The sequence below is a fragment of the Balaenoptera musculus genome, chromosome X (genome assembly GCF_009873245.2).
Source record: "Balaenoptera musculus isolate JJ_BM4_2016_0621 chromosome X, mBalMus1.pri.v3, whole genome shotgun sequence".
In the NCBI taxonomy this organism is placed as follows: Eukaryota; Metazoa; Chordata; class Mammalia; order Artiodactyla; family Balaenopteridae; genus Balaenoptera; species Balaenoptera musculus.
Window position 1 is genome coordinate 14,175,733 of NC_045806.1, and position 12,471 is coordinate 14,188,203.

A 12,471-nucleotide genomic window follows, 5' to 3' on the forward strand; every position below is an offset into this window, starting at 1 on the left:
CAATGTTGTGTCTTCTAATCCCTGAATATAGTATAGCTTTTGATCACATAGGCCTTCTACAATTTCTCTTAGGAATGTTTTGCAGTTTTTAGGGTAGAGGACACGCAATCTTTTGTTAGACTTATATATTTGATAATATTGTAAATGGTATTCCTTTTTATTTAATTCTCCAAGTTTTAATTACTAGTATATATATAGAGAGAGAAATACAATTGATTTTTTAATATATTGACCGTATATCCAGTGACTTTTCTAATTTTACTCTTTTAGTTCTAGCAGTTTTTGTAGATTTCATAGGGTTTTAAACCTACACAATCATTTTGCTGATGATGACAGTATTTGCTACTTCCCTTCGTATCTTTGTGTCTTATTATACTGGTGAAAGTAGATGTTTTGATTTCTTCCCAATCTTAGAGAAGGCAGCCAATGTTTAACCATTAAATATGATGTTAGCTATAGATTTTTTTGGAAGTGTCTTTCATCAGGTTTTGGTATCAAGGTTATACGAGCTTCATACAATGTACTGGGAAACGTTCTGCTCTATCTTCTGAAAGAATTTTTGTAAATCGGATTATTTCTTCCTAAAATGTTTTATGGAATTCACTGGTGAAGCCATCTGGGCCTGGAATTTCCTTTGTGGGAGAGGTTTTGATTAAGAATTCAATTTCTTTAGGACATACAGGACTATTTCTCTTTTCTCTGTCCCTTGCTAGTTTTTTTCCAAGGAATTGTCCATTTCATCTAAGTTGCTGAATATATTAATACTATAGACTGGGGTAGACAGAAAGACCAAAGATATCACTTGAGGTGGGACTCTGAAGAGAAGAAGGGACTTAGGCAGACAAGGAGGGGAGTTCTGAGGAAACAAACAGTGGTGTGAGAAAAGACATGGGAGTGGGATCACCAATGGTGTGGGTTGTTGGACATGGATTATGCCAATCTGGTTGAAGGAGAAGAGGAAAATAATGTTAGAAAGATAGCTCAGAACTGGATCAATGCCAAATTAAGGAGTTTGGACCTTATGTGGGCAATGAAAGAAAGACCCCTGAATGATTTTCAGACGGGGGCATGACCTATAGAAATGGCACTTCAGGAAGATGGATTTGGAATGATGGGCTGGTAGGAAGGAGAGAGTGGTGGTAAATGCAGTTTGTATTTTTTTTTTTTTAGAACTGGCACAGTATGCAGGGGTGAGCACTGTCTAGAAAAAAGGATAAAGAATGAAACTAGAAAGAGTATAGTTGAAGTTTTCTAAAGGTAAAGGCCTCTGAATATCTATTTCTCTGCACATAACACAATGTTATGCACCCTGTACACACTTACCACACTGTATTATTATTGTCTCTGCTCCCATCTCCATCTCCATCTCCTCACCTAGATATCCACCTCTTCTCCAGGGGAAGAACCCAAGGTTTATTCATGCTAAAGTACTACTGTCTAGCCATGTAGTAGGCACTTAATTAATATCAAGTGAATGAATGACATCTGAAAGTACGAGTGAGTGAATGAATGAATGGATGAATGAATGAATAGGCAGAATAAAAGAAAATGTATTAGTCAGGATAGGCTACACTATGCTATGCTAACAGATAAACCAACAAAGCTCAGTGCTTTAATACAATAATAGTTCTATTTCTTCCTCACACAAAGTCTGATGTAAGCCTGGAATGTGTAGTTCCCAAGCAGTGGAGGAAAAGAGAGAAGCAAGGCTCCTGGGAGGTTTTATAAGGACCAAGCCTTGAAGTGGTGTACATTAATTCTGCCTGTGTCCCACTGGCTAGTAGCTGACACTCTGTCATTTGGCCTCAGTCTGACTACATAGGAAGCTGAAAATGTAGATGTACACATAGACATTTGGTAAGCACTAAGGACAAGAAAGGGGTAAAACGGAGCCCTAAAAACTATCTGTGATCGCTTCCAGCCTGACAGAAACCTAAATCCTAGAGACGCTAAGGGACTTCCTGGGGACCACCCACACAGACCACAGACCAGTTCTGCCTACCTTTCAGGCCTTAATAGTTATCACCTCAGGGCTCACTTATTGCTAACCAGTTTTTAGATGCCAACTCCTCCAGAAGGAACTCTGAGCCAAATGAAGCACTAATAGACTCCGATGTCGGTTACCTGGTAGCTCCAGCCAGGAGCACAAATGGAGAGAGTCACAGTGTGGGTCAGGGCAGGAAGTTTTGATGATGAACCTCCCAGGAGGCAGCAAAGCAGTCCTGCTCCGGGAGGCCTCTGTGCTAAGCTCATGCCAGCTGCCTAAAAAGAACTCCACATCCCCTGTGATCTGGAGTCTCCTATTCAGGATCAAAGTAACTGCCTTGGCAGGGCCCAGAATGCATGGTGAGGGCACTGTGGCCACGGGAATCGCTGCTGCGGTGTGTCCTGTGTAGCCAGAGGCATGAGGGGAGCGCCTCATCTGCCGTAGGAGGGAAGGTTGCCTCCCTGGGCTGGGCTGTAGTTACTGTTTGGTTTTCAGAGTTGGTGTGAGGGTCAGAGATGATGAAGGTTAAACAAATGGCCCGAAGTTTGGCACATAATGGGTTCTCAGGAGAAGGTGTCCTTGACAATGATGATGGCGATGGAGCAAGAGAAAATGATCTGTCTCCCATCTTTTAAAAAAGTTTGGGGGAGGGGGGCGCCACTGCAGGGAGCCTGCTGCTTTTCCCCTGGAGGCTGCCTCCCTAAGCAGGGCTGTGGACAGTCCAGCTTCCCTGCCCCAATCAGTGGTAGACGCATTTTATTTAAGTGGCAGAACTCTCAGAAAAAGAGCCATCAGAGAAATGAGAAGTGAACCAATTGGAGGAAGTAGTGAAAGAAAGGATTAAAGGAGATATCGTAACTATGAGATGAGGAAAGTGAGAAAGACGTTCTCTAATACTTCTTGCTTACCCTGCTTGTGGGCCAAGTATTGTCCCATGGCCAGAAAAATAACTGCCCCCAGGCAGAGGGCCTCAGGGGCTCACGGGAAGCGGCCTCCGCGTGCCCAGGTGAATGCCGCGGGGATGCTGGCAAGGCACCGAGCTCGTCTGCTACACCACTCTTCAGTCCTTTACCCCACTTCTTTGCTTCCTCACAGAACATATACCACCTGATATCGTATCGATGTGTTTATTTGTCCCCTCTGTCTCCAGGAGGACAGGGACTTCATACCTCAGTGCCTCAGGCAGGGACAGCACTCAGTGGCTGCACAGTAATTATTTGTTGAATGAATATTCAGAGAAAGACGGCAAGTTGTTGTCGACATCACGATTATCCTCCGCACGTGAAAGTGGGAGAAGCAGGCCTGAAATAAGTTGTAGGAACAGAGGTGAACATTACTCAATGGCGGGCCATGCAGGTGCCTGACTAATACCTGTTGCGTGAGCATCGTTGTTGTGTGTGTGTGTTAATGGATAAAGAAAGAGTGAAGATCAGAGAATGACAAGTCATTCCTTTCTTGGTTTGATTTTTCTCAGTACTCAGTGATTTCATTCTTGTCATGGCCATAATAGCTATTACTTTGGCCCTGTACACCAAATGGGAAAAAAACAAACAAACAAAAAAAAAAACAAAAAAACACCACCACCAGGACTTTCTTTACAGGCTGAAAAATGTAACATATCCAAAAAGGGCAGGTTAGTCTTGGTCTGTTAGAGACCCAGGCCCTCGCCCAGGACAAAAAGGAAAGGAGTGTGAAGGGGACAGAGAAAGGAAGTGGAGTAAGAGAGTGATGGAGACGTGCAGTCCAGGGAAGCAGGAGGCGAAGGGAGGGCCTAACGGTCTGTGAGTCCTAGCTAACAAGTAAATATTCAACTAGGATTTTCTTAATTGTTGAGATGAGCCTTTTGGGGTCTATCCAAATAAATACAAAAGCTCAAGTCCATACTTGTTACTAGAAAGACCCTGACAGTCCTACAGTTCAGACCCTGAACGGTCTGCTCCGGGCCACTGGCTTGAATGCACCCCAGGAGGAGGGAACTTCTGGAGTCTGCTACCCCTGAAAAGGCAGTTTGCCTGGAAAGTCCCAGTAGATCCTGCTTTCTGTGGGTTTGCAGAAAACCCTACCACACAGGACACTGGTATTTCTGGAATGGGCTTTTAGCCAGTAGCCAATATCTAAAGAAGACCTGGGAGGGCACACTGGTAAGCTGACACAGTGGTGAGAGAGATGGGAATCTGGACATCTCTGCATGTCACTTGTCCCAGGTGGCTATTGTTCTGGAAAGAACAAACCTTTATGCGTGGATAAAAGGTAAATAAATGTTGTGCTCACCGAAGCTATTGCTTTGACAGCCTTTAAAAGAAAGGTTTTTTTAAAAAGAGAGAACACTGGCTGAACCTCATTCTTAACTAAAATGAGATCGCCACGTTTTGTTTAAGTACTACTTGCCTTCTCTCCACTATCTTCACCTCTTCATGTAAACATCCTTGCCCTAATATCTAATTAATTCCCTGCAGAAATGACAGAAGGAGGCCCCATGACAGCCCACTAAAAGGGGTCTGTCCCATGTCTACACAGGACTGAATCTATACCTTTGATTGAATTCACTGGCAACTTTCGGGAAACAGCCAGTTTAGAAGGTGGTCTATGGGTTGGGTAAGTGTAATGAAATAATAAATGCTTCTCATTTATTACTGGGAAAAGAAACGGACTAGCCAGCTGTTTTTTCAGTGGGTGAAATTCTGTCAAAAATGCCTCTTTCTGAGGTTGATCTGTTGTTAGATCAAGCAAGGTGACCTATGTGCGACTTGGACCATTGCTTGGGCTCAAAACAGGTCTCGGAGCTGGTGTCATTGACTCATGCCATTTGGTTTGCAGGTTAGTGGCATCTGTGTTTTAACCTCAATTCCTACTGCTGCATGGGTCTGAGGCTGTAAAAGAAAAACAACAATAAAATAATTTCTTTACTCTTCAAGGTTATAGTATGGCCTGTTCTTTTCCTGATCTTGCTCTTTTGCCATATCAGTCTGGCCTTGGTGTCTCTGACCAGTGAAGCTCTGCTTTGTGACACTCAAAGAAAGTTGCTATCTGGAGCAGGAGGGCAGTGTGAAGGCGAGAGCCTGTGTGGGGCTGGGCGACTTGCTCCGAGGGCACTGAGAAGGCATTGCCTTTCTCTCCAAGGCCAATACCCAGCTGCGCGTGCACTGCCTGGGTATTGGCTTTGGAGAGAAATCGAGCCCAGTATTTTGGCTAAGTGGGTGCTTGCAGCTTTCACTGGGTAGGTGACTTAGGGAGGCGTGTGTCAGGATAAAGAATGACTCTGCCTGTAGACGACTCCCAGAGATAATTTGGAGGTAGAGTTTGGGAAGAAAGAACAAAGGTGGGGAAAAGCCAGCACTTAGCAAAGCAGCAGGAAAGCAGATTCCTACTTAGTGTGCCCTCCTGCACAATCCTCATTTCTGTGGACGCCCCGGAGCAACTGGGAATTCAGCCTGACTTCTATGCATTTGGTCTTCACGGAAAAGCTTTTGTTAATGCTGACTGTAAATTGACGGGGTGGCTTTAAAGATGCTCCTTGAAGAACAAAACCTTGTGCAGATTATTTCCATAGCACATCAGTGTGTTTAACAACATTAAATAACCCTATTCCCTATTCGTTCCTTCAGCAAGCATTTACTGAGCACCTACTATGTGCCTGACTGTGCCTCGTGCTGAGATACAGACAAGAAATACTCTTTGTCCTGAAAAAGTAAACAGTCTGACAGGGAAATAAGCAGCTACAACTGTATAAGCAGCACTGTCATACTGACCCAGGCCCCACCAATTCAGAAATGATCATAATTTGGGGAAGGATTGTATTTGTGGTAGTCTAGAAAACATGTCTTCTAAGCCCACTAAAAGAGAAAACGTCGATCATTCCCCTACCTAAAAGTACAAATGACTCAAAGGGCCATAAAAGCATCCACTGACATGATACAGCAGTGAAAGTGGAATCCCACTTTAATGAGCAGATAAGATATCAAAGCACTCACCTCAGAAGGGCAGGCCTCTGACTGCACTGTTGCCATCTGAGTTGAGGGGGTGCGACCTACAGAAAGAAAAAGTGAACTAAGAGTACAAAGGTAAACAGTAATACGATAAGACCATGTCCTAGGCTGAGAATGGGTCAAATGAATAGCCATGGCAATGACACAGTGACTTCAGTGAATTAGTGTAATGTGAGCTGTCAAAACAAATAACCCCCAATATTTCACTGGCTTAATAAAATTCAGGTTTATTCTTCGCTTGCATAATGTCCAAAATGGGTTTTTCTTCACTGGTGGGTAGCTCCTCTCCTAGCCGGAGCTCAAGGATCCAGGCTCTTTTTTATCTTGTGAAACTACCATCTTCAGTATATGGCTTCTAAGGTCTCAAGAACATGAAGGAAAACATGTGGGAGATTTTTATGAGCTATGCTGGAAGTGGTGCAGATCACTTCTGCTCACATGCTACTGCTAGACCTCAACACATGGCTACACCCAACTGTAAGGGAGGCTGGGAAATGTAGTCCAGCTGTGTGCCGAAAAAGAGGAAATGACTTTGGTAACTAGCTAGGCCAGACTGCCACACTCAACTAGAGGAAGAGGTCATTCCTCTAGAGGTCAGCGCCATATGGACAGGTACCCTCTCTCTCTCCCTTACTTTGGTATCTCTGATGCCTAGTTGAGAATCTCAGGCCTTCCTGGTCATCTACTGTCATTTACTCCATGCCATGCCTCCCAGTAGCCTTGCTCTCTCTCACCCCCCTGCTTTATTTCATCAGAGTGCCTATTATTACCTGATTACATCCTTCCTTATCAGTCAATTTTTACTTCCTAGCCTTCCTCCTTCCTGGATGTGACCTCCATGAGGGCAAGGACTGTGTCTGTCATGTTTATCAGTCACTGGCAGTGCCCGGCACAGTGCCTGGCACATGGGAAGTCCTTCATCACTCATTGCTCAATAAATGAATGAACCTATTGGGCCCTGGGGTCCATGAATCTTGAATGGATTCATGGAGAAGGTACAACTTGAGCTGGACATGGAGTAGAATTTATCTGGGAGGAAAGAGATCAGGAAAAGAAAGAAGGTAGATTAAAGGAGAGAGAAAGGGTCACAAAGATGTATAGCTTGAACCATTTATGGACTTGAATCGCATCCATTCAACCAAAATACTTGAGCTCCTATAACATACAGGTCCATATTCTAGACCGTTGCTTAGCTGGAAGATGCAAAAAATAAACAAGGAAGCCCATCTCTATCCTTAAACAGCTTGTCTTGAGCTCTGCTTTGGGGTACCTAAGACACTCCCCGTTATATAGCAGGTTCCTCAACCCGGCCAGCAGGGGTCTCCACTGAATGACTTCAGTCTTCCTTTCCAGGATGACCGTGGCCTTCCCACACAGATATCTGCTCCTGTGTCGGGCAGTGGTGTGGGTTAGAAAGCGGGGTAGCAAGGTAGAAAGTGGTGTGGGGCTTTGGACTCAGATGTACTCACTTTGAGGTCCTGGCTCTACCATTTATAATCTTTGGGGCCTTGGGCAATTTCTTAACCTCGCTATGCCTATTCAGCAAATTAGAGATAATCAAATATGTTTCCTGGGTTTACTGTGGGAACCAAATGATATTATCCAGAGCCTAACTCAGGGTCTAGTCCATGCACATCATGCTCACTAAGTAGTGTTGTCTTCCTTCTTGGCAGCCCCTAACCTGCCCCCTTTGCTTCACACAATCCCTGGTCCAGCGGCAGTAAACTCCTCCCGGGACCTGCACTGACACTCTTTCCAACCTTCATATTGGGTTGCCTCATAGGAAATTGCCAATATTCAGACGTTTCTTACCTCAAAATGGAAATTTCATACGGTTCTCTTCCAGCGTTTTCCAACCTCCCTGCTAATTCTATCCATCAACTCTGCCTCCACTTCAAGACTACCTCTTCCCTGTACCCCTTCCCGAACCAGAGAGCGTTTCTCTTAGACCTGTATGGCACTCTGTACCTTTCTCAGGGGGCACACTTGATCCCATTGGGCTCATCATCTAATCTGTCTAATGTGGCTACCAGGTTAGAAATTCCTCAGGGCACTGATGGCATCTCCTTCTCTTTAAAGTACATCTGCACAGTATGTACCTTGAACTTAATAAGAGGTTACACATTCCATTTCCCAGACCCAAGTGTGATTAGACAGGGACTCCGGTACGCTCGGCGGGACTGGGGTCAAGATCTACTGGTGAGCCTCTGAACTGTGCCAGCCAGCACTGGGGCCCAAGTCCCTTGTCCTCTAATGCGACCCCCTAGAACCAGTTGCCTGCTATAACTTTTTTCTCTCTTTTCCTCTCACTCTACCTGCCTCCTTAGCAAATCAACCTGAGAAGAGAAACATGACAAATGCCTTAAACCTGGGAGGGAGAAGTAGGCTGTCATTTATCTATTTTGAAAGATTGTTGAGTTCTTGGATTCTCACTTGCTTATTTAAGAGCTATACAGTTGAACCATATGAAATCAACAATATTTCTAACTATTTTGACCTACAAAAATATCCATTTCATATGGTACAGCCTAGTGTCTTGGTATTTGGGCTCATTTACAGACATTCATAGGTGAAGTAGTCTGATCCCTGTGTGTGGTCCACTCACCCACATCCTTAGAGAGATTCCCTAGACAGGCTACTCAGCTCCTGACGGGCCCACGGCCTTCAGCAGATTCTGCCATTGCTTATGGAGTTTCCATCAGAGGCTCTGGATTCAAAAATGGCTAGTTCATTTCCCTTTTCCCTGCAGGTACCAACATATGTGTTTGATCTCTGGGCTAAATGTCAAGACCTCCAGGCTTGAGTTTTCAAGTCTTCTGGAGATTAAAGGCTCTCCTCATCACCACGTGGACTTCTCTGTGCTGTTACTCAACAAAGCCAGTCCAGCTCCTCCGAGGGCCAGTGGCAGAACACCCCAGAGACAAGGAGGGAAGGGAAGGAACTCCTAGTTTTCTAAACATGGCAACACATGGGGCAGATGAGCGTGAAGGGCAAGAAGGCTTGTATGTTTTTCTCCAATAAGCTGTAAGTTAAAAATGCAGAAGCTTTAGACGGATTTTAGTTATTTACGAACTAGATCCACCTGAATGGGGCAGTCAGGAGCCTCTCTTGTTTTTCTCATTTCATGCACCCAAAGGAATATACAGAACCTTAACAATTATTGTATTCAACACCTTCAATCATTTCATGTGACTTTTAAACAAAGTATTTCTTACTGTCCATCTCTAGTAGAAAATATCCTAAAGACAAAAAGCAAAACAAAAAGGTATCTAAAACTGAATTCAGTTGTCTTATTGTAGTCATTTTGAGACTACTCAAGTAAGAAATTATGCCACTGTCGTTAAGAATCAAGATTTTCAGCATAAGAGAAAAGAGATCAATTATAAAATCAAGAAAGTTAAATTGAAACCCGTAATCTTAGATTTGAACTGGAAATAGCAGTTTCAACTCATGATTTATCTTCACCTTCTAAAATTTACATATTTTCTAGTCTTGTCTATTGAAGAAGCTTAGAGTCAATGACAACCCAGCAACAATGAATACCCCTGGCATGCGGAATGTGGTCTCTAAAGCCTGTTCCCTCCGAGAAGAGCCAGGACTTCTTGGAGAAAAGGGCTGATTCCAGGTCTGGGGCAGCAAATATGCAAGAGGAACCTGGGCTACCATATCATGCCTAAAACTCCAGAGGAGGAAAGAGACTGTAGGAGGTCCAGTGACCTACTCAATGCCACACAGGAGGCAGGACCCTGGGCATAGCCAGGGCACCTAGTCCATGCCTCTCCAGAAGGCAGCCTCCCCTCAGCCAGGCCTCCAGGCCATGGCCCTCCCAGCTAATGTTCCAACCAGGATCCAGAGTTGTCTGACCAGGGGTTTTTCACTGCCACTCTTGGGGGATTTTGACAACAAATCCATTTTAAGCTACTGTGGCATTGGAGAACTTTAAAAATTAGCCAGGTGAGCAATCAAGACATCCCAAATCTGAAATGCAAATGCTTGTTCTCTAAGGGTCACATTCCTAAAACCCCCAAGACTATTAGTGCTCTGTCCATATTCCCTTACCCTTATTAGTTTAGTGCACAGCAGCCTGACTTACAGCTCCCACGACCTGCATTCTTTCTCTGACTAAGGAGCCTGCTTTTCTAGAAGTACCAGGGAAATACTGTTTTGGCACCTAGGCAGCCTTCAACCAGTGATTGATAGGAAGTGGTAGAGAAATATCCCAACTCCCTCGCCTCTAAGGGGTGTGTTCTGCACTAGCTCCCCGAAGGTGATCCAGCCCCAGTTACCCACCATGATAACATGCTCATACGTACACCCTTTATTGGCTTCCTTCCCTTCCCTTTCTCACTTCCTTCCTCCCCCTACTGGTAGCTTCTTAGTATCACCTCCTGAACCTTCGCCTCAATGCCTGTCCTGGGGAACCATTCTCTGAGCCTGTCTTCCCCGGGCAGATAGAGAAAGAGCCATTGTCCGTGAAGAGTGGGCCTCCTTCAGTATTGCTGCAGACTGGGCTAGACTCAGGCTGAGTCAAAAGACAACACATCTTTTCTGACTCCAGATTCAATATATCATGTGTTAACTATGTGTGTCTTTTATAGAGAGCACACAACTCATTATAAACGTCTTGGCTTTGGGAGTGGAAAGGTCCTTGGAAAAGAATTCCTTTTGGCTTGCAGGCTCATGTATTTATTCCTTCTTTGTTGGCCCAATAAAGGGCATCACTTCTCTACCTATGAAGATACTAATTAGCAAGTAAGTAATTCTAAGTGCGGTGCAGTGGAGGTGGTATGTGGGACCTTTTGTAAGTATTTTTAAATTTTCCATCATTGCTGATGATCTCTAAGTAAATTTTAAGAGACTAACCTCTACCTAGGAGAAGAGATTTATTAGCATGTGTAACTGGGTGTCATGTGCTAATTACCTTACTGCTTCATGGTTTAACCAAGCCAAGGGCATCTGTCCAAGAGGACCAGAGAGTCTCTGTGCACCATAATGGAAACAGAAAGAACCCTTTCCTCTTACATCCAGTGGCTGTATGCAGTGTCTCCTGAATAGAAAGGTGATTTTCACATGCTTTTTCTGATCTGCCTCTCCCACTCCAGCTCCACTTTCTTCCCTGGAATGTCAAAGGTACCTGTGTTCATAACATCACATCTGTAGTTTGAGCAGGAATGAAGGGACTTTAAAACACTGTGTTCATCTTTGTGGGTAGAGTGCCTTCCTTCCTCTCCATTTTCCTGCTTTCAAGGAACCAAGAATACCAAAAGCTGATACTCATGTCTTCCCTGTAACCAGCCTCACCTGGTTCTCTGCAAATAATGAAAATAGCTTTGTGACAATTCACCCTTTTCTGAATCTTTGAAGTATTCCTTAGCTATCCATCTGGCTCTCCTGAAAGATCAAATTCCTTATTTCTGATCGGTATTATCTTTTCTATACGTTAACTTGTTGGCAAACATGTAAAACTGCCAGTGTCTCTTTAAGGGGTGTGGGGCTGACGAGGCAAGCGTGGAGCCAGGCTCCCACTCTGATTGAAGCTCAGGCACGCAAGTCTTGAAAACTGGCACAAAGGTGTCATGACTTGGTGATGGACTGGTCATTTTCAGCCCAGGTTTGCTGGAAAGCAGGCGCTTTACCACTGTCTGAGAACATCATGGCCCCTCTGGTAAAGCTAACCTTGGGGTTGATCTAATTATCAGACTGCGCTATTGAGCTGGTTTTTGTAGAGCAAAACAGTTGAATATCACTAATTTAGTATTGTTCAATCTAATACCTACCTTGCTGCCTCAGCATCTATAACTAGTGCTACTCAATGTGCGGTCTGCTGGCTGGGCACGTCAGCACCCCCGGGAAACTTGGTCTTTGCTCCCTGGGCCGAAGCGTTTCTGGCATCCCAGAATTAAAATGGCTGCTTTCTTAGATGACAGGTGAAAAGCGTGTGTTGTGAGTTTCAGGTTTTGTTTTCGGAAGGACAACCTGATAGATGTGATAGATAGCAAATAAGCACTGAGAGAGATGAAGGGCGCAGCGGCCAGGCTGAACGTTGCCAAGGGAAGTGCATGGACCCGGGGTCAGGAGACCTAAGCTTTGTTTTTGCCTCTGCCAAAAATCAACTCTGTGATCTTGGGTCATATCTTTGAACCTTGATTTCCTCCTCAGTACCTGAGAGGGGTGGCCTAAACAGTAGCTTTCAGTGTGTTGACTGCTGCCCAGAGCAAGAAATACATGTTTACATCACACCCCGGCATACACACATACAAATGCACACATGTGTGACAGAACCAAGAGCGTCACGAAACAATACTACATGAGGTGCATTGTGGTATTTTCTGTTCTACTCTCTTCTATTTCATTGTTTAAAAAATGCTAGTCTTGATCTGCTGAATGGATTTCACAATCCACTAAAGGGTCACGCCCTGTGGTTTGAAAAGACACAGAACGCCATAATTTCCGAGGTCTCTTCAGTAGTAGAATCCAATGACTCTGCTAGATGCCTAA

General features: G+C 44.4%; 1 protein-coding gene and 1 long non-coding RNA gene across 3 annotated transcripts in view; one reads left to right on the forward strand and one right to left on the reverse strand.

The window, feature by feature from the left end:
* The window catches only part of NHS (NHS actin remodeling regulator), a 344,790-nt gene that overhangs the window by 265,797 nt on the left and 66,522 nt on the right, over positions 1 to 12,471 (forward strand). The window lies entirely within an intron of this gene.
* The window catches only part of LOC118888421, a 77,716-nt gene continuing 68,406 nt past the window's right edge, over positions 3,162 to 12,471 (reverse strand). The window contains exons 4-5 of one of the 2 annotated variants that reach the window (XR_005018288.1): positions 5,959 to 6,014; positions 3,162 to 3,289 (exon numbers count right to left, since the gene is read on the reverse strand). This is a non-coding gene — a long non-coding RNA (uncharacterized LOC118888421). Of the gene's footprint in view, positions 3,290 to 4,651; positions 4,858 to 5,958; positions 6,015 to 12,471 lie in introns of those variants that run through there. The other variant, XR_005018289.1, reaches the window with a different exon arrangement.